General features: G+C 36.7%; 1 protein-coding gene across 6 annotated transcripts in view; it reads right to left on the bottom strand.

Annotated features, from left to right (window-relative positions):
* LOC135221814 (transmembrane protein 11, mitochondrial-like) overlaps positions 1 to 24,756 on the bottom strand; it is a 133,885-nt gene that overhangs the window by 75,254 nt on the left and 33,875 nt on the right. The gene's annotated exons all lie outside the window — the stretch shown is intronic.

The following is a 24,756-nucleotide window of genomic DNA, read 5'->3' as shown; positions in this document are numbered from 1 at the left end:
AATTTCACCAATTTCAACGTTTTGTGTGTAGTCTTATACCCCGTTTGGAGGGTCAACACATACCGAATGGCAACAGAGAGAGAGAGAGAGAGAGAGAAAGGAAGGCGAAGGAACGAAGAAGGAAAGGGGTGGCGGTGGAGGGGGTGGGGAGAAGGTAGGTGGAGCTTTTTACGCGTGTTCGTATCCATTTCTGCATAATGGAGTTTTTGTCTCTTGGTACAAGGATAAGTGTCGTTATTCTTTACGATTAGTGATTCACGATACCCTTATAAATTACGGCACTGGGTGTAATGCACTATCGCAAAATCTCGTTCTGATACGAGTGTTCGTTACAGAAATAGGTATTGCCCAAAAATGTGCTTGCACTGTCTCTGAAAACATAGTAGGTATGCTGCTTATTGTGTCAATCAAGTTTTTTGTATAAAGTAAATTTTTTTACAAGCTGGCTATTGAATAAATTTGTATTTTTCTCAATCAAATCATATGCCCCTCAATGCTAACTTTCCTCTTTTAACGACTTTCTGGTCATTGCAAATTCGGCCCCATAATTTCTTATGGTGCGAAAACAGAGGCCCAGGGACCAAAAACGATTGCATCACACTACGGCCATAATCCAACAGTAAAACATCTTCATATATCCAAAAAGTAAATAATAAAGATATATATGTGCATTACGATTATAACAATTACATGAATAGCTGATAATCTGCATAAATAACGGGTAAACTGTTCTGCAAGAAAGTTGAGTAATGCAATTATTTACAATAGGTACGAAAGACAAGATGTCGTGACGTCATAATACAGGACTTAAACGAACGTTCTAATTCCAAAAAATAATTACTTAAATTTGAGTCAGAATCGAGTTACTTTTTCAATAACGAATATTTTCAAATTAATCATCATAAATATGCAAAATATTTATGTTTTACTATTTATTTAAAAAATTATCCAAGTGCACGCTTTGTCGTCGTCTTCTACCAAAACAGTTGTTTACTAACAAACAAGCCGGTTAGGGACCGTGTTCCGATTGTTGTGATGAAAGTGCCCCAGCGTCTGTGGGTGCAAGTGGTGTGCGGATTTATCACAGGAAATGGGAAGTTTATTGACACAAGCAACTCCGTAAACATTGAGATGGCGTCAATCTTCTAAATATTTCGAGTTGTAAGTAAAAATGTTTAACACGTTTTGGTGAGATTTGGACTGCCTTGTACCACCATTTCACTACCCTCTGTTTAACACTACCCTCTGTTTAAATCTTAAAATTTGGCCTTAATTTCTAACTTTGGAGAAAATACTTACTTTGAAAGGAGAGTAGAGGTCTTTAGCTCCGTTTCTCACCAACAACAAGTTGCGACTGATGCCCATCTCCAATGTCAGGATGCATTATAATGTTCTTTTTGGGGGGTTTTACACGTTGATCGTACATGGTCCACCCCTGTACCATGCGGTTTTTTACCCTATCAACTATATTTACTCTGTTTAGGATTATCTTTTGATATCTGCTTGGATTAATCCAATTTACCTTATTCCTAATTGGAAAAATTTGATCAGGTTTAAGACAGTTTGGTTCATCAGCAACCTTCTGGAACCACAGTTCCTGTATATAGGGTAAAACACCACGGCAGGCCAACCCTCATCACGGTGGACGGGTCTTATTCACTCGATATTTAATTGGTGAAACAAGAATACAATTGCAACTCTCAGCATACCATTTAAAAGACTGAAGTGTTTCGTCAACATAATGTGATAATATGAAAGTCCATACGAAACGAAAATAAGCATGTGAGCTCTTCGTAAAATATGTTTTCAAGGCAGTTTTGAAATCCAATATGGGGGCTACGTTTTACAAGGAAGGTTCTGATCAGTGACGGCCACCATCTTTCCCCAGCCTTCCCAGCACTCATTTGAACAATGTTAGCGTATATATGTAACGCTTATTGATCTTACTCAAGATTGCAGTTGTAATCAGCACAATAAAACAACATTTTGTTGCCTATATTAGTGAAAGTATGAAACTTGTTATTCCCGGGGTTATGGTTTGAACTGAATTCATTCTTACCTTGTAATCGGCAGTTTTTATCCTTACTACCATCACAACTGAAACTCCACAGTGCTTATTTGATTGTTATTATACACATTTTGGTCTCAGTTCACTCCACATTGCACTTTAAACCCGTTACTGTTGCTGGTTCCTAAGCGCACGCACCACAAACACAGTTACGAACAGCAGACGACAAACTGCAAAGTTTTTATTTCCCCTACATTGTTTACTTTTACTCGTTTATTTTAGTTTAAATTTACTTTGTTATTTTCAACATTTTATTGAATTCATGTATATTATCCCTTTTTTGCAACCAAATTACCCCGAAAATTACAGATATTTCTAAAGTAGATACAATCAAATGTTTCTAACGTTTTCGTACATCTGGCTGCCGAAAACCATAGAGGAACGATTACGGATACGTGCATAGAGGAACGACTAACGGATAACTGAATTATATATTTTTTTTTTTTTTTTGCTTTTTTTTTTTGCTAGCACTTTTCATTGATTTCAGTCTATAGTTAGTATTTTGAATTTCTTTAATATCGTTATGCCAGAAATAAATGTAACCTTTAATGTTTGCATGCTAAGAATGGCAAAATCATCGTTGCCACATTAGTGGAGGCTTCATACATACGCCGTTTCATTATTATAAACTGTTGTCATAGTAATACAATAATGATAAAATTGCTTTAATATTTACGTATATATACTTCCAATACATAGCCTAATTTCACCAATTTCAACGTTTTGTGTATAGTCTTATACCCAGTTTGGAGGGTCAGAGAGAGAGAAGGAGGAGAGAGAGAGGAATGGAGAGAGAGAGAGAGAGAGAGAGAGGAGACGAGAGAGAGAGAGAGAGAGCGAGAGGAAGGCACGGGAGCAGAGAAAGAAAGGGGTGGTGATGGGGGGGGGGGGGGGGGGGGGGGGGGGAGGTGGAGTTTTTTCTTTTTACGCGTGTTCATATCCATTTCTGCATAATGGAGTTTTTTGTCTCTTGGTACAAGGACAAGTGTCGTTATTCTTTACGATTAGTGATTCACGATACCCTTATAAATTACGGCACTGGGTGTAATGCACTATAGCAAAATCTCGTTCTGTTACGAGTGTTCGTTACAGAAATAGGTATTGCCCAAAAACGTGCTTGCACTGTCTCTGAAACCCATAGTAGACATGCTACTTAGTTGTCAATTAAGTTTTTATAACCAAGTATTTTTTACAAGCTAGCTATTGAATAAATTTTTATTTTTCTCAGTCAAAACATATGCCCCTGAATGGTAACTTTCCTCTTTTAACGACTTTCTGGTCATTGCAAATTCGGCCCCATAATTTCTTATGGTGCGAAAACAGACATTAGAGGCCCAGGGACCGAAAACGATTGCGTCACACTACGGCGGTAATCCGGCAGTAAAACATCTTCATATATCCAAAAAGTAAATAATAAAGATATATATGCGCATTACGATTATAACAATTACATGAATAGCTGATAACAATCTGCATGAATAACTGGTAAACTGTTCTGCAAGACAGTTGAGTATAGCAATTATTTACAATAGGTACGAAAGTCAAGATGTCGTGACGTCATAATACAGAACTTAAAAGAACGTTCTAATTCAGAAAAATAATTACTTAAATTTGAGTCAGAGTCGAGTTACTTTTTCAATAACGAATATTTTCAAATTAATCATCATAAATATGTAAAATGTTGATGTTTTACTATTTATTTAAAAATTAGCTAAGAGCAGGCTTCTCGTCATCTTCTACCAAAACAGCTGTTTACTCCTAACTTGTTTGTTGGTGAGAAACCGTGTTTCGATTGTTGTGATGAAAAGTGCCTCAGCGTCTGTGGGTACAAGTGGTGTGCGGATTTATCACAGGAAATGGAAAGTTTGTTGACACAAGCGACTCCGTAAACATCGAGATGGCGTCAATCTTCGAAACATTTTTAGTTGTAAGTAAAAATTTCTAAAGCGTTTTGGTGAGATTTCCACTGCCGTAGCCACCCTTTCCAGTTACCCTATCTGTTTAAATTCTTAAAATTTGGCCTTAATTCCTAACTTTGGAGAAAATACTTACTTCGAAAGGAGAGTAGAGGTCTTTAGCTCCGTTTCTCACCAACAAGAAGTCGCGACTGATGCCCATCTCCGGTGTCAGGACGCGTTATGATGTACTTTTTCGGAGGGTGGCAAGCGTTGATTGTAGGTGGCCTGGTTGGCCTGCCGTGGTGATTTACCCTATAGGCTAGGTAATGTGACTTGCATCTTTGATTAGAAATTATTTTTATCATATATTTCCTAATGATAGTTATGCTGTCATTTAAGCATCCTACCTCTTGAATATTAGACCTAGATATCTCAGTAACAGAAGCTAACCTGGGCCTACCTAGTCTACTCAGCTAGCTATAGGGTAGAATATCACGACAGGCCAACCCTCATCACGGTGGACGGGTCTTATTCACTCGATATTTAATTGGTGAAACATGAATACAATTGCAACTCTAAGCATACCATTTAAAAGACTGGAAGTTTTCGTAACAAATATTGTGATATATGAAAGCCCCATACGAATTAAAATAAGCATGTGAGCTCTTCGTAAAAATATGTTTTCAAGGCAGTTTTGAAATCCAATATGGCGGCTACGTTTTGCAGGACGGTTCTCATCAGTGACTGGCCACCATTCTTTCCCCAGCCTTCCCAGCACTCATTTGAACAATGTTAGCGTATGTATGTAACGTTTATTGATCTTACTCAAGATTGCAGTTGTAATCAGCATAATAAAACAACATTTTGTTGCCTATATTAGTGAAAGTATGAAACTTGTTATTCCCGGGGTTATGGTTGGAACTGAATTCATTCTTACCTTGTAATCAGTGGTTTTATCCTTACTGCCATCACAACTGAAACTCCACAGTGCTTATTTGATTGTAATTATACACATTTTGGTCTTAATTCACTCCACAGTGCACTCGAACCACATTGCTGTTCGTGTTTCCTAAGCACTCACTCCGTAAACAAAGTTACGAGCAGCAGACGACAACACTGATTATGAGATGCAAAGCTTTATTCCCTTAATTGTTACTTTACTCAATATTTAGTTTAACTCTACTTCAAAATGTTTATTTAATTCATGTCCATTATCCCTTTTTTGCAACCAAATTAACCCCCCAAAATTACAAATGTTTCGGATGTATACTTACGAGCAGACGACGTGAGGAAAAATGGCTCATCGTTGCCAATCTAGTGGAGCGTCACACATACGCCGATGCATTTACAAACTGTTTCGATGAATTCTAGTTGTCATAGTAATGCAGTAATGATAAAATGCTCTAATATGTATATATACTACAAATAGATACGCTAACTTTCACGTTATTTCCCCCGGTTTTGTGTAAGTCTTATACCGAGTTTGGAGGGTCAACACACCAATTGACAACACTGATAAACAATTGAAGAGCGGCAAAATGCCGCAAAGAATGCCGTAGTCCCCTTGAATAAGTACGAATAAGTGCTGGTAAGAGGTGGGTTTACGATTGTTGTGATGAAAGTGCCCCAGCGTCTATGGGTACAAGTGGTGTGCAGATTTAGCACATGAAATGGGAAGTTTGTTGACACAAGCGACTCCGTAAACATCAAGATAGCGTCAATCTTCGAAACATTTTTAGTTGTAAGTAAAAATTTCTAAAGCGTTTTGGTGAGATTTCCACTGCAGTAGGCCACCCTTTTCAGTACCCTCTGTTTAAATCTTAAAATTTGGCCTTAATTTCTAACTTTGGAGAAAATACTTACTTCGACAGGAGAGTAGCGGTCTTTAGCTCCGTTTTGTTTTTTCACCAACAAGAAGTCGCGACTGATGCCCATCTCCGGTGTCAGGACGCGTTATAATGTACTTTTTCGGAGGGTGGCTAGGTGTTGATTGTAGGTGGCCTGCTTGGCCTGCTGTGATATTCTACCCTAGTACTGTAACAATTTTGGTAGCTACTTGCTGAAAAAAAAAAATTTATACCGTAACAAAGTGTAGATTAAAATGTCACATTCCCATGAACAAGCTAAAGCCAGAGGCTAACCCATATTAAAGGCTTGGCTACCTTTACGTCACTAGGCTAGCTACCTAGCTACAAATGGATTTGCCTAACAACACTAAATTGAACAATACCTAGTAATGACGGCAGTTACATTGGCTGACAACGGTTTTTTTCAAAAATTTAAGTTCTTTTAAGTTAGGGATATCTTAGAATGAACTAGGATACCCAATCCTATCCCTGGCTAGGATACGAAAATGGAAGGGTCACCAAGCTTGGTTTCCTTAGAATCAATAACATTCTAGTTTATGATAACTCCCTAAGCTAATAAAATCAAATTTCCAGCTTCAAAATACAACTTTTGTATGCCTTGTGATAATAAAAAGACAGAAACAAGATATTTTAACCAAACAATACAGATAAAAATCATTACCGTTCTCCCTCTTCTGACATTGTTGTTGTTGTTATTGTGAATCAGCTGTTCGGAGATTGGAAGGATTGTACCCCACAGAAATACTGCAAGTAATGTGTCTCAGTTTGTTTGGCGTCGATTACCTAAGTTATTGTGACGCCATGGTACACTTTTGCGTCAATCAATCAAATATCAAGTTTGTCTTACATTATTTGTAACGAAAATTCTATCTATCCATTACATACACACATATAGCATTAAACCATTTGCCACACACACACAACAGTCAGTACCACATTCGAGGTTTGTATGCTTAATTGCAGTTGAACTGCAGAAAAAACTTCCACAACTAGTTCACACAATGACAAAGACAATTTGTCAGCAGTCTATCGAATTTCCCGTAACATTGTACCGTTAATATTTACTCTGAAGCCATGCCTGAAGTTCTTGGATATCCAGGTCTTTCCTCCTAAGCCTCTTTTACGCTGCTTATAAAAACTTAGTTTGGGTCGTCCTTTCGCCAAGTCCTATTCAGAATTTATACACTCTTCACCAACCATTCGTTTCACATGACTAACTCATCTCAAAATACTCCTTTCACACATAACTAACCTTTTTCATAGTTCTACTTACCTCCATATTTCTACCCACGTTGATTAGCCCTCATAAACTATACACATAGATAATCTCGAAAACATCAACTTTCTTTCACTCACTGAACATCAACGCTTCATTTCCACAAAGAGCTACCTCAGCCATCTTTTCATTCAGCCCAATCTTGGCTTCTATATGGTCAATTCAAATCTCTTCTCAATCTTCTATACACATGCATCTCGCTGCCTTCCTTGCTCTGACTGCTATGCCACTAAGCTTTCCCCATCCATTATATTAGCTCCCAAAATTCTACATAAATCAGTTACATTCATTATTTTACTATCGATATTAAAATTCGTTGCTCCATTTCCCCGACTTCTATAACTAAAACCAGCTCAGTGTCTTCACTATAGGCATTCTCTTATCCGAATTTTTTGCTATTTCATATAATGTCTTTTCTTTGACTACACATCAGTGCATCCAAAAATATTAAATAGCCGAGACAACCACCTTCTTCTCAAATCCATTTCTAATACCAAAACAGTCGCTCTTCCGCTTATATAGTCTAACACATGCTTCATTGCCATTTGTAAGATATATGCTCAACTCTCCAATCAAAATCCCACCATATGCCTCCCCCGCTATACCGAGAAATTTTATGCTCCTATAATTCAGTTACCTCTATCATTTTCTCTTAATCAAGTGGAACAATTATTCTTTTAACCCATTCACTGTAACCTTTCCCTCATCCAGAAGTAAATCACAAATAAGCCTGGTCAGCCCCTCAGTTACAATATCATTACTGCATATGACCATCTTGCTTGTAATCCCAATAACTCCTAGCGTCTTTCCATTCTTCAACATTTCTTATATACGTATAAAGTTCCTTAGGTTCTAAAGAGTCCTTTTTAATAAACAAGCTCGGCCTTACACTGACCTTTTCACTGTCGTGTATTTTGTCTATCTTCTACCCATTTCCCACAATCCACAAATTTTCAAAATGCTCACTCCATCGACCCAGGACTACCTTTACTCCAGACAGCATCTTCTCATCAACATCTTTTAGTGTAAGATCCATTTGTTTGTTAACCTTTTCCTCTGACTTTACTAACTGTTTATTTTAAATCTTAAAGTTCTTGCCCACTTTAACCTAGCCAATGAGGTGGGTAAGCCAACCAAACTCGCTGCTAGTCCCGAACCTGTAGGCTTGGTGTCATGCGGGGCATCCATATGTGAAACAACGCAAAAATAATTATGCATTAATTCGATTTATTTAGATTTTTGGCATTATGTCAAGCACTGGGGCAACTAAGGCCATTCAGCGCTGAAACGGAAATTGACAGAGAACGGTTTGAAAGGTGTTACAGGATGAAAACCTCGCAGTTACACTGTGAAACAATTGTTGGGAGAGGGTGGACAGTAAGATGGAAGAAAGAGAATATGAACAGAGGGGTACAGTAAAGGGAATGAAAGTAGTTACAGCTAGGGGCCGAAGTGACGCTGCAAAGACCCTTAAGTAATGCCTACATTGCACCGAATTAGATGCACTGACGGCCCTAACCAACAACCCACTCCCGCTCCGGGAAAATGATTATGAACTGAGCTATCAGGATAAAAATAAGCTGGAGAAGCCTCATTTAAAACAGTGGTCAAATGGGGATTAAGTTGGAGAGAATAAACTTCAATGTGCAACTTTTTTACCCAATTATTATCACTTTTTATTTCTCTCCGCACACTTTCTTCTTGATTACTTTACATATGTATGACGGCACATGATCTCTTCTGTAATGAACAACACTTAAACTTTCTATTTTTCACCTTACTATATACCATTTTGATTCGTTCTAAAACAATGTTACCATAAACATTCTCTGAAATACTTTTGATGTCACCTTTGAATTTTACATACTCCTCATGTACTCCTTCAACCTCTGCATCTTAAAGCCCAGTAACCAGTTCATTTTTCGTTATATGCTCCTCTCAATTCTGTCTTATGTAACTTACTTGTCTAAATTAAATTTACAGATGGTACACTTTTACTCCTTCCTCTCCAATTCATAGCAGTCTTCTTTTGTTCCAGTCTAACAGATAATGATCAAAAAGTACCTACAGGCACTTGTCCTTTCACCATCATACCACTCAACTTTTTTTTTTCCATCTACTCCGTAGTAACGTATAATCTAAAATTCTTTTCCCAGGTATATACTTATAAATAATCACTTTTGAGAATTACATATAATTTCCCTAATTAAAGCCTCTATCGGCAAGACTTTCTCAGTTCTTATCCACCCCAAGAACTCCATACTTACCAAAAAATGCCATCTCTTTCTCTGTCACCTACATATGCATTCATATCACATAGTACATCATACATGAGATGATTCAGAATAAATTATGGCAGGTCATGAAAACTTTACGCTTGCACAACAAAGAAAATTTTGAAACCACTAGTAACTACAGTGGGGGATAGTTACAGGGACAACTTTCACAATGGCTTCTAATCATTTGCAAAATGCCAAAAGCAAGAAGGAAGCACATATGCGACTTGATCCCTATTTGGTGACTGCAAGTAATTGATTTGTTAAGGCTAAGGGTTTTATAAGTTCATTGATATTAAAAACTATAAACAACTTTAAGAGAAGTGATGAGTAGAAGGACCCCACAGGACCAAATGAACGAATATAGCTATGTTGAAATTTACTTGCATCCAATAGAAAATTAATGAAATGACCATGGTTAAAGCAGTTACTAGTACATTATGGAACAGAACTAAAGGGAAAAATATACACAACATATCACAAATATCTGCTGAGGATAAAGAACTGTTTGGAGATATTGAAAAAAACTGCACTGTAGAAACTAGAAAAAGGGTTTGAACGTGTTTACTGGTAGAGACAGCCAAAAGTGAATAAGAGCAGGAAGAGAGTTAAGATAGAAAATGGAAACCATGAAAATGGAACAATGAACATTTATGTAAATGGTGAAAGAATGTAGGAATTTGGTAGTAAATGTAACTATGTTGGCAGGAAGAAACAATAGACAAGTTACAGAATCAGTGAAACAATCAAAGTAGCAAGATGTAGTCTTAAAGCATCAATGGAAGCTAGGGTGGGTATATAAAAAGACATTACAGTACTGAGCAGTTCTCATTTATGGAAGAAAAGTCAATGTGAATCAGTGGTTTAATACAGTTGTATTGTGGAGAGAATGAACAATAATAGGTTGGTGACAAGCGTACAAGTTAGAAGTTTTAGGAGAAAAGAGCAGAAAAATACTTGAAGGTGCTGAATAAATGGAGGAGAAGAGGTAATGGAAAGGAAGGTCCTTAATATTCAGACAACTTCATCAACAAATCAGCAGTTCAAGTTTGAATGTGGCAGTGAACATTAGTATTTTTCCTCAAAAGGCAGTTAGCGGGTTATGTATACCATTCCAGATTTACGGCGCTGTTACCCCAATCTTTTGGTGCCATAACCTGGTTTTACAGTGCCGTAAGAACTATTTATTCCCATTATAATTATGATGTTCTAGTTTACAGCACTTTTCTGTTTATGGTGCGCCGCTGGGAATGGAACTTGCCGTACACCAGGACTATCAGCATAGTCCTTACCTGTTGAAAAGCTTAATAATTACCATAATGATAATTGTTAAGTACAGTGCACCAGGTAGTTGCAAATTTCCAATTGATATCTAAGAATGACAACCTTAGTTTGTGCAGTAAATTCATTCATTGAGTTTGATTGTAATGTTTCTTTAAAGTTGGACCATCACTCACAATATGTTTGAATGTAAGTGTTGTTCTGCTTTCATGGATTAGATTTTTTATGATAAATTTAGTATTAAATCTTTCTGATCTTCATTCGAGAAAGTAGGGTCTACCTAAAAATGCTGTCATATAGTGGTGCTAAAAACTTAGTATGAAGCATCCACACTATATATCAGGCAAAATGGCATAACATCTACTCATCCTAGGATGTTTTACATCATCACTACCTGCTTCTTCACCCCAGAGAAATCACAGAGGCTAATCAAACTTCATCCACTATCATCTTGTTGAGATCTAACTGGCTTCAGGTAAAAAATGTAAAACAGAACAATCGATCAATTAATTAAAATCACAAAGGGTTTGCAATAGCTTAGGCTTTCACATTGTGGTTGCCAAAGGTGGGCATTCCGCAACTTTAATCAACATCACAACTTGCAGACCCTGTTTTTGGTTGCAGACTAGATTGGCTGCTACCACGTGCCAAAAGTAAAAGGTTGCAGAACTTAAAAACTTAATTCTGGTACCGCTCCCGTTAAAAAATGAAAACAGAAAAATGTAACGAGACGTCTTAATGAGTTAATATATTGCTATTTGCCTGTTTACCGGTTAACCATTGCAGAGTCTGAGAGATGCAGGATTGAGCTTCGTTTTGATGGCGCGGCACGGCAGCCTGTGCTGCTGGCTAGATTTTTTTGCTCCGAGCTTGGAGTCTTGGAATTTTTTGCGAAAAAAAAATCAGGACTGAGGAATTTCGAAATATAAACTTTGTGTATTTTTCATGCTGATTTAGTGATTTGATACTTAATAGAGTAAAAACACTTTATAAGGGTACAATTGTATCCTTGCAAAGTATTTTTACTCTATTAGGGTATGGATTACCCTAAAGGAGTAAAAATTGTTTTTTCCACTATTTTGTGTTTAAATCAATAAATGTGTTAGAATTTCTGTTTCATTAGAAAAGCTACTTATTTTAGTTGTGCTTTACAGTAAAAGTAATGGTAGAGGAGGTGCGGGTAACCGTTTCCAAAAGTTCAAAAAGTTGCGGAAGTAGCTTTAGCAGCAACCACCTCTCAATGTTGCGGAGATGCGGAACCAAAATTTGAGTAGCGATGCCCAGCTCTGGTGGTTGCAAGACAGAGCACTGACACATAGTACAGTATTCAGAACAAGTACATACTGTAATGATCAAAATACATAATTATGTGGTGGTCCGTAATTACAAGGCTTTACTGAATAAGCAACCATCTAACTCCTATTTCACCCTAAACTGCTCTGTGCCATATTTGATTTTTTTTAAAGAAATATGGTAATAGTTCAGTTTTTGGAACTTGAACCAGCCCCCTTGGTGAGAGCAATTCTCCATTTTACTATTTGCTTGCTGCAACCGGCTTGGAAGGAGAGCAAATCCGTTTACTCTCCAAGGTGGTCAGCGAAAGACTAACGCGTCATGACATGACTCATGAGGACCAGATTCCTTGCTGTACCATCTTTGATTGTTGTAACTGGTTTCCAGCTGTCACAAGATTTATCCTATTGTTAAGACCTCTGGTTTGTTAGCTATGAAAAATACAAAATGATTAAATTATTTTTCATTTTAAGACTCAATTTCCAGTACTACTGATACTGAACGTTATAGTGGCATGGTCAGTATGGTGTTGGCCTGCAACCTCGGTGGCTGAGAGTTCAATTCTCAGGCATTCCATTGAGGGGTTAGAGATGTGTGTTTCTGGTGACAGAAGTTCACTCTTGACGTGGTTCGGAAGTCACGTAAAGCCGTTGGTCCCGTTGCTGAATAACCACTGGTTCCACGCAACGTAAAAAACCATCAAACAAACAAACTACTGATACTACTGTTCTTTTCTATCACTAGATTCTGTAGTTTCAAATGTAGTTTCAGTACATACCATGACATTCATTTCAGCATAGTATACAATGAACAATATGCTGCTGGTTATAATTTGGATTCGGCCATAGTATACTAGATTCCTTGAGCAAATAGTAGTATGTACTTATGAATGCATATATATATGTATGACTAGTACTGCCAGACGTGGTTGTTGTTATTATTATTATTATTATTAATTTTTCTTTGTTTAATACAGTCCTCCAATTCGACTGGGTGGTATTTATAGTGTGGGGTTCCGAGTTGCATCCTGCCTCCTTAGGAGTCCATCACTTTTTTACTATGTGCACCATTTCTAGGATCACACTCTTCTGCATGAGTCCTGGAGATACTTCAGCCTCTAGTTTTTCTAGACTCCTTTTTCAGGGATCTTGGGATTGGGGCTACTTCAGCCTCTAGTTTTCCTAGATTCCTTTTCAGGGATCTGATCATACTTAGTGTTCCTATGATTATGGGTACAATTTCCATTGGCATATACCATATCCTTATTTCTATTTTCAGGTCTTGATACTTATCCATTTTTTCCCTTTCTTTCTCTTCAACTCTGGTGTCCCATGGTATTGCGACATCAATGAGTGATACTTTCTTCTTGATTTTGTCAATCAATGTCACGTCTGGTCTATTTGCATGTATCACTTTATCTGTTCTGATACCATAGTCCCTGAGGATCTTTGCCTGATCATTTTCTATCACTCCAGGTTGGTGCTCGTACCACTTATTACTGCAAGGTAGCTGATGTTTCTTGCACAGGCTCCAGTGGAGGGCTTTTGCCACTGAATCATGCCTCTATTTGTACTGGTTCTGTGCAAGTGCCGGACATTCACTTGCTATGTGGTTTATGGTTTCATTATTCGTATTGCACTTCCTACATATGGGAGAGATGTTATTTCCATCTATCGCTCTTTGAACATATCTACTAGTTCTTAGGGCTTGATCTTGTGCCGCTGTTATCATTCCTTCAGTTTCCTTCTTGAGCTCTCCCCTCTGTAGCCATTGCCATGTGTCATCGCTGGCTAGTTCTTTAGTCTGTCTCGTATTGTCCGTGCATTGGTTTGTTGTGCCAGTCCTCTGTTCTGTTTATCATTCTCCTGTCTCTGTATATTTTTGGGTCTTCGTCTACTTTTATCAGTCCTTCCCATTACTCTTGAGCCACTCATCTTCACTGGTTTTCAGATATTGCCCCCAGTCATCTGTTCTTGATGTTGATGCAGTCCTCTATACTTAGTAGTCCTCTCCCTCTTTCCTTTCATGTTATGTATAGTCTGTCCGTATTTGCTCTTGGGTGTAGTGCTTTTGTATATTGTCATATGTTTCCTAGTTTTCTGGTTTATGCTGCAGAGTTCTGCCTTCATCCATTCCACTATTCTTGTGCTGTATCTGATTACTGTCACTGGCACTGTTTATGGCTTTCATCATATTTCCGGCGTTGAGTTTTGACATGAGTATCACCTTGAGTCTCTACATATATTCTTTCCTGATCGTGTCCTTCATCTCTTGGTGTTTTATATCCCCTCCATCCATTATTCCAAGGCATTTGTATCCCATCTCATCTATGTGTTTGATGTTGCTCCCATCTGGTAGCTTTATCCCTTCAGTCCTTGTTACTTTGCCCTTCTGTATGTTGGCTAAGGCACATTTTTCTATTCCAAACTCCATCCTGATGTCCCCAGATACAATCCTTACAGTCTGGATTAGGGTATCTATTTCCTTGGTGCTCTTACCATACAGCTTGATATCGTTCATGAACATCAGATGCTTAATTCTTTTGCCTCTTTTCTTGAGTTGGTACCCAGCATCCATCTGCTGCAGTACTTTTGTCATGGGAATCATGGCTGCTATGAAGAGCAGTGGGGACAGTGAGTCACCCTGTAAGATCCCACTCCTGATATTAACCTCCGCTATTCTTATTCCAGAGCTTGTAAGTATATTGTATTCCAGTTGCCCATTGTATTTTTGAGGAAGCTGATGATGTTTTCCTCTGCCCCATATATTTTCAGGCATTCTATTAATCATGTGTGTGGTATCATGTCGAATTGCTTTCTTATAATCAATCCATGCCAGGCTTAGGTTGGTTTTTCTTCTCCTACTGTTCTTCATTACCATTTTGTCTATCAGGAGCTGGTCTTTTGTGCCCCTACACTTCCTTTTACAGGTATCATCTCACTGATGATACCTATAAGTAACTTCCACATTATTGGTAGGCAGGTGATAGGCCTGTAGTTACTGGCTAGATTTCCCTTACTCCTGTCTTTTTGTAATAAGGATGTTCTTCCTGTGGTCATCCACTTAGGCACATAGTGATTTGTGATACAATGCTGGAGCTGTTCTGCTATTCATGGGTGTAGGGCCTTGAAGTTTTTGAGCCAGTATCCATGGACTTCATCAGGACCTGGGGTTTCCAGTTTGGCATTTTCTTTAGTTGATGTCGGACTGTGTCTGTCGTGATCTCTGTGAATCTTTGTTTTATTCTCCCTGTTTCTCCTTCCTTGACTTCCTGGAGTCATGTTGCATCTTTGTTGTGATACCGGATTGTTCCATATATTTTCCCAGAGTCATCTATTTTTATTATTATTATTATTAATTTATTTTCTTTGTTGCTCTATCATAGTCTTCTAATTCGACTGGGTGGTATTTATAGTGTGGGGTTCCGGGTTGCATCCTGCCTCCTTAGGAGTCCATCACTTTTCTTACTATGTGCGCCATTTCTAGGATCACACTCTTCTGCATGAGTCCTGGAGCTACTTCAGCCTCTAGTTTTTCCAGATTCCTTTTCAGGGATCTTGGGATCATACCTAGTGTTCCTATGATTATGGGTACAATTTCCACTGGCATATCCCATATCCTTCTTATTTCTATTTTCAGGTCTTGATACTTATCCATTTTTTCCCTTTCTTTCTCTTCAACTCTGGTATTGCGACATCAATGACTGATACTTTCTTCTTGATCTTGTCAATCAATGTCACGTCTGGTCTATTTGCACGTATCACCCTATCTGTTCTGATACCATAGTCCCTGAGGATCTTTGCCTGATCGTTTTCTATCACTCCTTCAGGTTGGTGTTTGTACCACTTACTACTGCAAGGTAGCTGGTGTTTCTTGCACAGGCTCCAGTGGAGGGCTTTTGCTACTGAATCATGCCTCTTTTTGTACTGGTTCTGTGCAAGTGCCGGACATTCGCTTGCTATGTGGTTTATGGTTTCATTTTTCGTATTGCACTTCCTACATATGGGGGATATTTCCATCTATAGTTCTTTGGACATATCTAGTTCTTAGGGCCTGATCTTGTGCCGCTGTTATCATTCATTCAGTTTCCTTCTTGAGCTCTCCCCTCAGTAGCCATTGCCACGTGTCATCGCTGGCTAGTTCTTTGGTCTGTCTCATGTATTGTCCGTGCATTGGTTTGTTATGCCATTCCGCTGTTCTGCTTGTCATTCTCCTGTCTCTGTATATTTTTGGGTCTTCGTCTACTTTTATCAGTCCTTCTTCCCATGCACTCTTGAGCCACTTGTCATTCTCCAGTGCTGTGTTCTTGATGTTGACGCAGTCCTCTATGCTTACTAGTCCTCTCCCTCCTTCCTTTAGTGTTATATATAGTCTGTCTGTATTTGCTCTTGGGTGTAGTGCTTTGTGTATTGTCATATGTTTCCTCGATTTCTGGTCTATGCTGCGAAGTTCTGCCTTCATCCATTCCACTATTCCTGCGCTGTATCTGATTACTGTCACTGCCCATGCGTTTATGGCTTTTATCATATTTCCGGCGTTGAGTTTTGACTTGAGTATCACCTTGAGTCTCTGCATATATTCTTTCCTGATCGTGTCCTTCATCTCTTGATGTTTTTATATCCCCTCCTTCCATTATTCCCAGGTATTTGTACCCCGTCTCATCTATGTGTTTGATGTTGCTCCCATCTGGTAGCTTTATCCCTTCAGTCCTTGTTACTTTGCCCTTTTGTATGTTGACTAAGGCACATTTTTCTATTCCAAACTCCATCCTGATGTCCCCAGATACAATCCTTACAGTCTGGATTAGGGTATCTATTTCCTTGATGCTACTACCATACAGCTTGATGTTGTCCATGAACATCAGATGGTTAATTCTTTTGCCTCTTTTCATGAGTTGGTACCCAGCATCCATCTTCTGTAGTACTTTTGTCATGGGAATCATGGCTACTACAAAGAGTAGTGGGGACAGTGAGTCGCCCTGGAAGATCCCACTCCTGATATTAACCTCTGCTAGTCTTATTCCAGAGCTTGTAAGTACGTATTGTATTCCAGTTGCGCAGTGTATTTTTGAGGAAGCTGATGGTGTTTTCCTCTGCCCCATATATATTCAGGCATTCTATTAGCCATGTGTGTGGTACCATGTCGAAGGCTTTCTTATAGTCTATCCATGCCATGCTTAGGTTGGTTTTCCTTCTCTTACTGTTCTTCATTACCATTTTGTCTATCAGGAGCTGGTCTTTTGTGCCCCTACACTTCCTTCTGCAGCCTTTCTGTTGGTGGGGGATGGTGTTTGTATCCTCTAGGTAGTTGTATAGCCTTTCGCTGATGATACATGTTAGTAACTTCCACATTATTGGTAGGCAGGTGATAGGTCTGTAGTTACTGGCTATATTTCCCTTACTCTTGTCTTTCTGGACTAAGGATGTTCTTCCTGTGGTCATCCATTTGGGCGCATGGTGATTTGTGATACAATGTTGGAGTTGTTCTGCTATTCTTGGGTGTAGTGCCTTGAAGTTTTTGAGCCAGTATCCATGGACTTCATCGGGACCTGGGGCTTTCCAGTTTGGCATTTTCTTTAGTTGGTGTCTGACTGTGTCTGTCGTGATGTCAGTGAATCTTTGTTTTATTCTCCCTGTTTCTTCAGCCTTGACTTCCTGGAGCCATGTTGCATGTTTGTTGTGTGATACCGGATTGCTCCATATGTTTTCCCAGAGTCTCTTACTTGGTTCGGCTTCAGGAGTTTAATGGTGGTTGTCTTCCCCTCTTAGTTGGCTGTATAGTCTTTTCTGCTTGGTTCCAAAAATTTTTATTTTATTTTATTATTATATATTATTATTAATTATTATTATTATTAATTATTATTATTATTAATTATCATTATTATTAATTATTATTAATTATTAATTATTATTATTATTATTATTATTATTATTTATTTAGCTCTCACAGGGCTGGCCAAAATGGTCTGTCTTGATTAACAATCATTTAGATTTAATTGATTAAATTACAGCTTTTCAAAATTCTTACTTGGGTTATCTAATAATGACTGAGACTTGACAAAATTTAATTACTGTAATTTGCTTCATAAACTTGACAATTGTTATTGATTATATTTTGGCTAAGTAAATTTTTCTACAGTTTCTTCTAAACTAGAGGAAGCACTTAGGCGCTTGACTCTGACTCTTATTGATGTGTAGTAATGTGATCTTGTGACAACACTGAAAAACATACCCTTGCCAGTGAATCACCTGTTTACAATGCTATGCACATTGTTACAAATTTTAATAAAGGTACATTGGTGACATTCCAAAAGCACTAACACATAATTAACTTACCTTCCTTGAAGGAAGAGGGGACTTGAAAGCATAACATTCCTAGAATGCAAAAGGACTTTAATTCTTGACAATAATTCAGAAGCATGCATAATGCACTGAGAGTTTTAGAAGACCTTTGCTCCATATCTACGGCCACCAATTACTTATTGTCTTATACTTTTTCCTTATTTCGTTTTGGTCCATTCTCACCTAGCTGTGAAATCTCTGCAGCTTTCACTTGGCTCAATATTCATCTCTCCCTGAAAAACACATCCTTTGGACTAACAACTTGGGTTACTTGAAATGGGCTCACCAAGATCAGATTTACATAAAGGCACCACTGAAAGATTAATTTGAAATAAAAAGTCACCAGAAAAAATCTTAAAAGTTACTTTTCACAAATATTGGTAGAAACATGAATAAAAAACTATCCTTAATATACAATTTATTACAATCAACTTACATCAAGTGCTCAAATCAAAAACATAACTTTAATTATCCTTATAAATATTCCACTTTAGAAGAGCACCTGTGGAGCTTTCAATCTAAAGCCTCATGTATTCAAGGATTAAAAAAATTATGATTTATCACTAAGCACTTTTGTACATCTGATTTTTGGAAAAAGAAAAAAAACATAGCTGCACATTTTCAACAACTGAATTAACGTCATCTAAATTCAGAACTATGTTACAAATGTAACTACTGTGGGAATCGTGATTTACATATGAATTCTGAGACTTACGAGTATCAACAAGTAGTACTTGATACCATAACGTTCACTTTACACAAGTGTGCAATACTTTCACTGTATGCTTAATAAGTATTGAGTGCTTACCCAAAGTGATAATTTAAGATGTGAGAAATTCCTTTACTACATTATATTGATATTGCCTATGAATTTACATCAAAATCATCATGTATTTGTTTTATGACAAACCCACTACTTAGTACATATAGCCCATCATTTGTGGTCAGTGAACTACCTGCTGAGAAAGAGAAAGACAACTATCAGAGGTAGTCAGCACTGAGCATGCAAGGATAGATCAAACATTGCATTCATCCTCAGGCTGGGCCTACCAATCAGTTTCTTGGCTTTTCCTGTGTCAAGAATTCTGTGCTTCCCTTATCTTGTAACCCTCTTTTGTGTCGTTTTCACAGAAGTTTTGGAGATAAGTATTAATCCCCTTTGTTTTGATGACAAAGAATGATCATCATTCAAAAACTAATAAATCCAACTGGAATCAAATAGACTGCAGATCTGGTCAAATAATTTTTACAGAAATCACATAACACAATTAGCTACAGCCTTATTATTATTATTATTATTATTATTATTATCATTATTATTATATAAAGATAAGTTTAGCCTAACACTCAAGAGCCACAGTGTAGTCTATCCTTCTGTAGCTTTTGTTCCATCCTCAAGATGAAGAATTATCTCCCCTTGGCCTGTTTAAGAAAGTTTTTCTGCAATCTAAGGATCCACAAGAAATGGGAACAATTTCTCCATGTTCTGGCTCACAAATGACACTTGAGGGATGCGCAGCCCACAAATGGCTTTTGAGGAACAGGAATGATATAAAACAAAAACCTGCACCTTCCTCTTTTCTCTGTTAATGCTGTTTGTTATCAACAGGGTAAATGTTTATAGCAGGCAGCTGGAAGAGTCACACAAACTTTGCGAACTTGCTATTAGGGATGCAACACAAGTTAATTAAACTTGTGATTTTGAATCTTATGATTGAAGCTGAACAAGTAATCTCTACATCAGGAAAAGTTCTCAATTACAATTACATAGATTCTTAAGACTTAACTCTACTTGTGATTTCTTTTAAAATTGGACCCTGACTCTCCACAGTTTTGCTTATTTCTCTCACTTATGTTTCATTTCTGCAGTGCAATTTCTAAGAGCAATTGTGGGACTACAATGATCTTCTCCAAGGGATTTCATAACTGTTTTGAAAGTATATTTGTCTCTGTAACCTCTAATTAATTTTCCACTCTAGGGGTACCATACATAAAAAGGTTCCTGTCCCTAACACATCTACCTGTATGTGGCTGAAGGATAAGAGTTATGTATGATGTTTGCATTAATTCCAAGAATTTTTTTACACATTAGATCCAGCAGGTGAAGTTTTAGCAGCATGATCTCAGGCTATTTGATCTTAACTATATTGCCCACATCTTGCCATCCTTCAATGAACTTCTTGGGCTGGAAGAAACCGATATGTCACAGCATTCTTGGGTGGAAGTAGGTTGGTTGTTTCCTCCTATCGCACCTGAGTAGCCAAACCCGGTGTGCCACCAATACCTGGTTCTACAAATTTTATGTTTTTTATAGTTTCCAGCTGGTGCTAAAAGATTTATCCTAACGTTAAGACCGTAGGTTTGTTAGCTATGAAAAATACTAATTAATTAAAAATTTGTCGTGGAACACCATGGTAATTTCTTTTTAAACAAATCTAATTATCATAAAAATCCATTTATTAATATAATGTGGCCCCTCCTCTTAAACCCCCTTATTGTTGCAGTCCACTGTCCAGAACACAAATACTTTGACATGTGCTGTAGTAATATCATCATCTTTCTCCTTATCAGATTGATTGCAGTCCAAATTGTTTGCTGATTACAAATGTGGGGTTATTTACAAGTAATGAATTCATGTGGAAAAAGTCTGTTTTTAGAAAAAAAATATGTCACTATACAATATAATATAAATTACATTAAACTTATGATGTTTTAATAACACTCTCATTAGGAAAACATCAATCGTTAAAAGTTAACATCTGACTACAGCCACTGTAAGGTTATGCAAGGCCTCCATAGTTTAACATGCATTAATTCCTGTTATTGTCCTGAAAATTTTTCTGGTGGATTAACTAATCACCATATAGTACTTAAATTTTACATTAAGAGCATGTCACAAAAATCTTCCTTTTTATATTTTGAACTAACAGTATTTATAGTACTGCCCCATCAAGAGGCATAAATAAACTCAAGTTAAGTAAAGTAATGCCTGCCAATGAAAGGCTAATATAAAATTCCCCACCATAATTATCCAATTTCCAACTTACAGATATTTACAAATTGATGAATTATCTATGTAATCGACAAGAAGCACTAAAGGTAAAATAATAACCATCATTAACATCAATAGTAAAATTTGACTAAAAGTGAACAAGAAATCTATCTGCCTCAGAAAAGTTTGTGCAATAAACATCATTTGAAATATTTCATAATTGTTAAGATATCCCTTTTCATATATATAAAAAAAATCACATTTCACAGAACTTGAACCTCTAATATTGAAATGGTTTGAACATGTAGTGAGAAGGATAAGGAACAAATAGCAAGGCAACAGATATGGAGGTAGCTGAATGATTAACTACAGGAAATCAAGGAAACAGGGGACAGAAACAGGGGGTAACTCCATACACACAAAGAACAATGTTGAAAAGAGAACAAAATACATCATAGTATAGAAAGTGGTATTTTTTTAAATGCAATAAAGGATACTTTCATTATAAGTAACAATTATAAAAATATATTACTGCCACCATTCCCTAGTGTAAATTAATAAAAGTCAATAAGTCTAACAAATTATTTTGTTGTGGCTTTCCCACTGAAAATTATCCCAAGATGATTCATGTCAGAATAAATTTATGGAAATAATGCATAGATAGAGGTATATGGCCCATACAGTGATTCATTCACTAACACAAATGAAACTAGTATTCTGAAAAAAAAAATTAATTCACAATTTCCCTGATTAACTAAAATAAAGATGGACGATTACGCAATTCACTTTAGTCAATATTAAAAAAAAGTATTGGAACAAGCAGTCAGCTGATCATCTTAAGTTTACTTGAATATCAGAAAGGATTGAAAATATGGCATCAATATACCAACACATAGCTATCTATAAAATATAGCATGACCAAACAAACCATGACCAAACAAACCTACTATAAAGCAATGATGCCTACATATAATATGACTAAACAAACCTACTACGTATAAAGCAATGATGCTATCTAAAGGATATAACATGATCAAACAAACGTAATATAAAGCAATGATACCATCTACAAGATATAACATGACCAAACAAACCTACTGTAAAGCAATGACAAGTAGGAAGAGACAGCATTCAAGAAAAAAATGTTTTTTTTAACTTTTTGGTAAATCCTTTCTCTTCAATCAATTCTATATTCACTGTAAATTTTAGTCTCATACTCCAATTACCATTTCTCCTAAAAGAAAGAGGTTACTTCAACCACACAGTAGTGATGGGTTTCACAAAGCAAAGTAATCTGTAACTGCAACACAAGATGAGCACTACAACAGCTGATATTCATTTTAAGGAAAGCTTAACAAAAACTCATAGTAGTTATCAAAACAAATTTTTAATTCAAACTGGCACACTTGATTTCCAATCCTAAACTTCATATCATACCTGGCTTGGTTTGCTGTTGTGGCACTATTGCAATAATGTAATTCTAAGAGGTAGTGAACTGTTGTGCTGGTGGTACCCATGCCGAAAGTGATGGTGATCTACTAAACACCTGTTGCAAAACTGGTTTTTGTATTACACTATATGCAAAGAAAAATGCAGGCTATAATCCTATGCTACAAAGCAATGATCTTTCAATGATTGTATATGCACAGATGTATATGTACTATATGTATGAAAATTATAAATATCTATCACAAAAGACCTTTAATTTCAATTTAACAGACATCATAACATTATGAACATGTACAGGCCCTTTTAACCAAATTCTATTTTTTTTTTATTTGGACTATGGTTCATGTGAAAAAGACATTTTCCTTACATATTACTGAAGGCTGAGAGAGGACACGTGGCAAATTTTTTCCATCTGGGCTTTAGATGTTTTGAATGCTAGAATATATTTGGTAGTGTAGCAAATACAACTAAGCTTTAATACTGGATCTCATATTAACTACATAGAGTACACTTTTTACCCCAATACCCATGTTTATGTATTCTGCAATAAGTCTGTTGCCTCTCTCAGACCCAATTCCTAAAGGCTCATCATACAGTATTGCCAGCATATGGCTGTACTGTACAACTCACTATATAGAAATTTCAGCAGGTTTTATATCAAATGGGGGATTGGTTATATGAATATACATGCACAGTTCTACACACACCAGCGGTTCATAACTAAAAATTTGGGATCCAAAGAGCAGACTCAACCATTTAGATACTGAGAAATCAGAGAACTGAGAGGGTCAGGGGAGGTCACTTTCATATTACATTCTCATATCACATTCTCAGTAAAAATAATGCTATTTGTTTGTTGCCCAGGACAAAATTAATTAAAATTTACTTCTTACTGACACTTTCTCTTTTCAACAACCTATCTCAAGTTTAATTCAGTGATGGTTTTATCTACTTGAACTTCAAGTAATTTCTCACTGCTCTGGTCTGCCATCTTTTTATTATTATGTACTTGTTTTGAAGGCCATCATTCTACATGAAAGATAAAAGATACTAAACATTTTCTGTACATAAATGTACATATAAATACATACATATTATGTAAGCAATTTTTTTCAAGGCCATCTCTTCAGTATGACACCAAGAACACACACAAAGATTCTATTGCGTAAGTAATTGTGCAAGTAGGCCTGGAATGATATGAGGTAAAGCTACAATTCTTAGATAAAACTTTGATCAACATTCAAAACCAAACAAAATGGATGACCAATCTAATCAAATGACTATGGAAAACAACCCATTTTGTTGTAGAAGCAGCCCCATGAAGTGTAAGTAGAGTAAATCATTTGAATTCATCCTTTAAAACAACAGCATTGACTACTAGTTACATAACATCACAACTTTTGAAATCAAGAAATTTATTATTTATCACTGACTGATTAATGTATAAGAAAATGGCAGGCTATATTACTTCATAGTCCTGGATCCCTAAAAGAATATTTTAGTAAACAGGTCATTGTAGTATTCAATCCTAATAAATCATATATTTATTTGTCAGTAATAATAATAATGAGGTAAATTCCCAAGTAATATAATTTAATACTTTGCCTATTAATAGTGTTCTATTGCTCCTACTTCTATATGGATGTGAAGGGATAAAGTTGTTTTGTGACATGTGTCTAATACTACATAAAAGTAAGCTAACTTGGAATGGTACCACTGATTTAGTTAACCTTCTCTATACAATACACAGATTACAAAGGCACATTTTATTGAATACTCCAGAGTATTAAAGTCACAATATCAAACTAATTATCCTTGAATGTTCCCTAATTTTAAGTGAAAATGATGTTAACAAATTTTCAGGACTACTCTGACCACTATATGCATGGTATGCATAACAATATCATGACATTATATTAAAAAAACAATTACAACGGTGGAGGTTCAATATCTTTTCAAACAATACCTTGTGAGCATGGTGGGTCCAGTAATATTATCTCAGGTTTCTTCCTTC

This window comes from Macrobrachium nipponense, chromosome 3 (assembly GCF_015104395.2).
Source record: "Macrobrachium nipponense isolate FS-2020 chromosome 3, ASM1510439v2, whole genome shotgun sequence".
Lineage (NCBI taxonomy): Eukaryota > Metazoa > Arthropoda > Malacostraca > Decapoda > Palaemonidae > Macrobrachium > Macrobrachium nipponense.
Note: the sequence above shows the minus strand (reverse complement) of the source record. Positions and strands in the feature narration are given on the sequence as shown.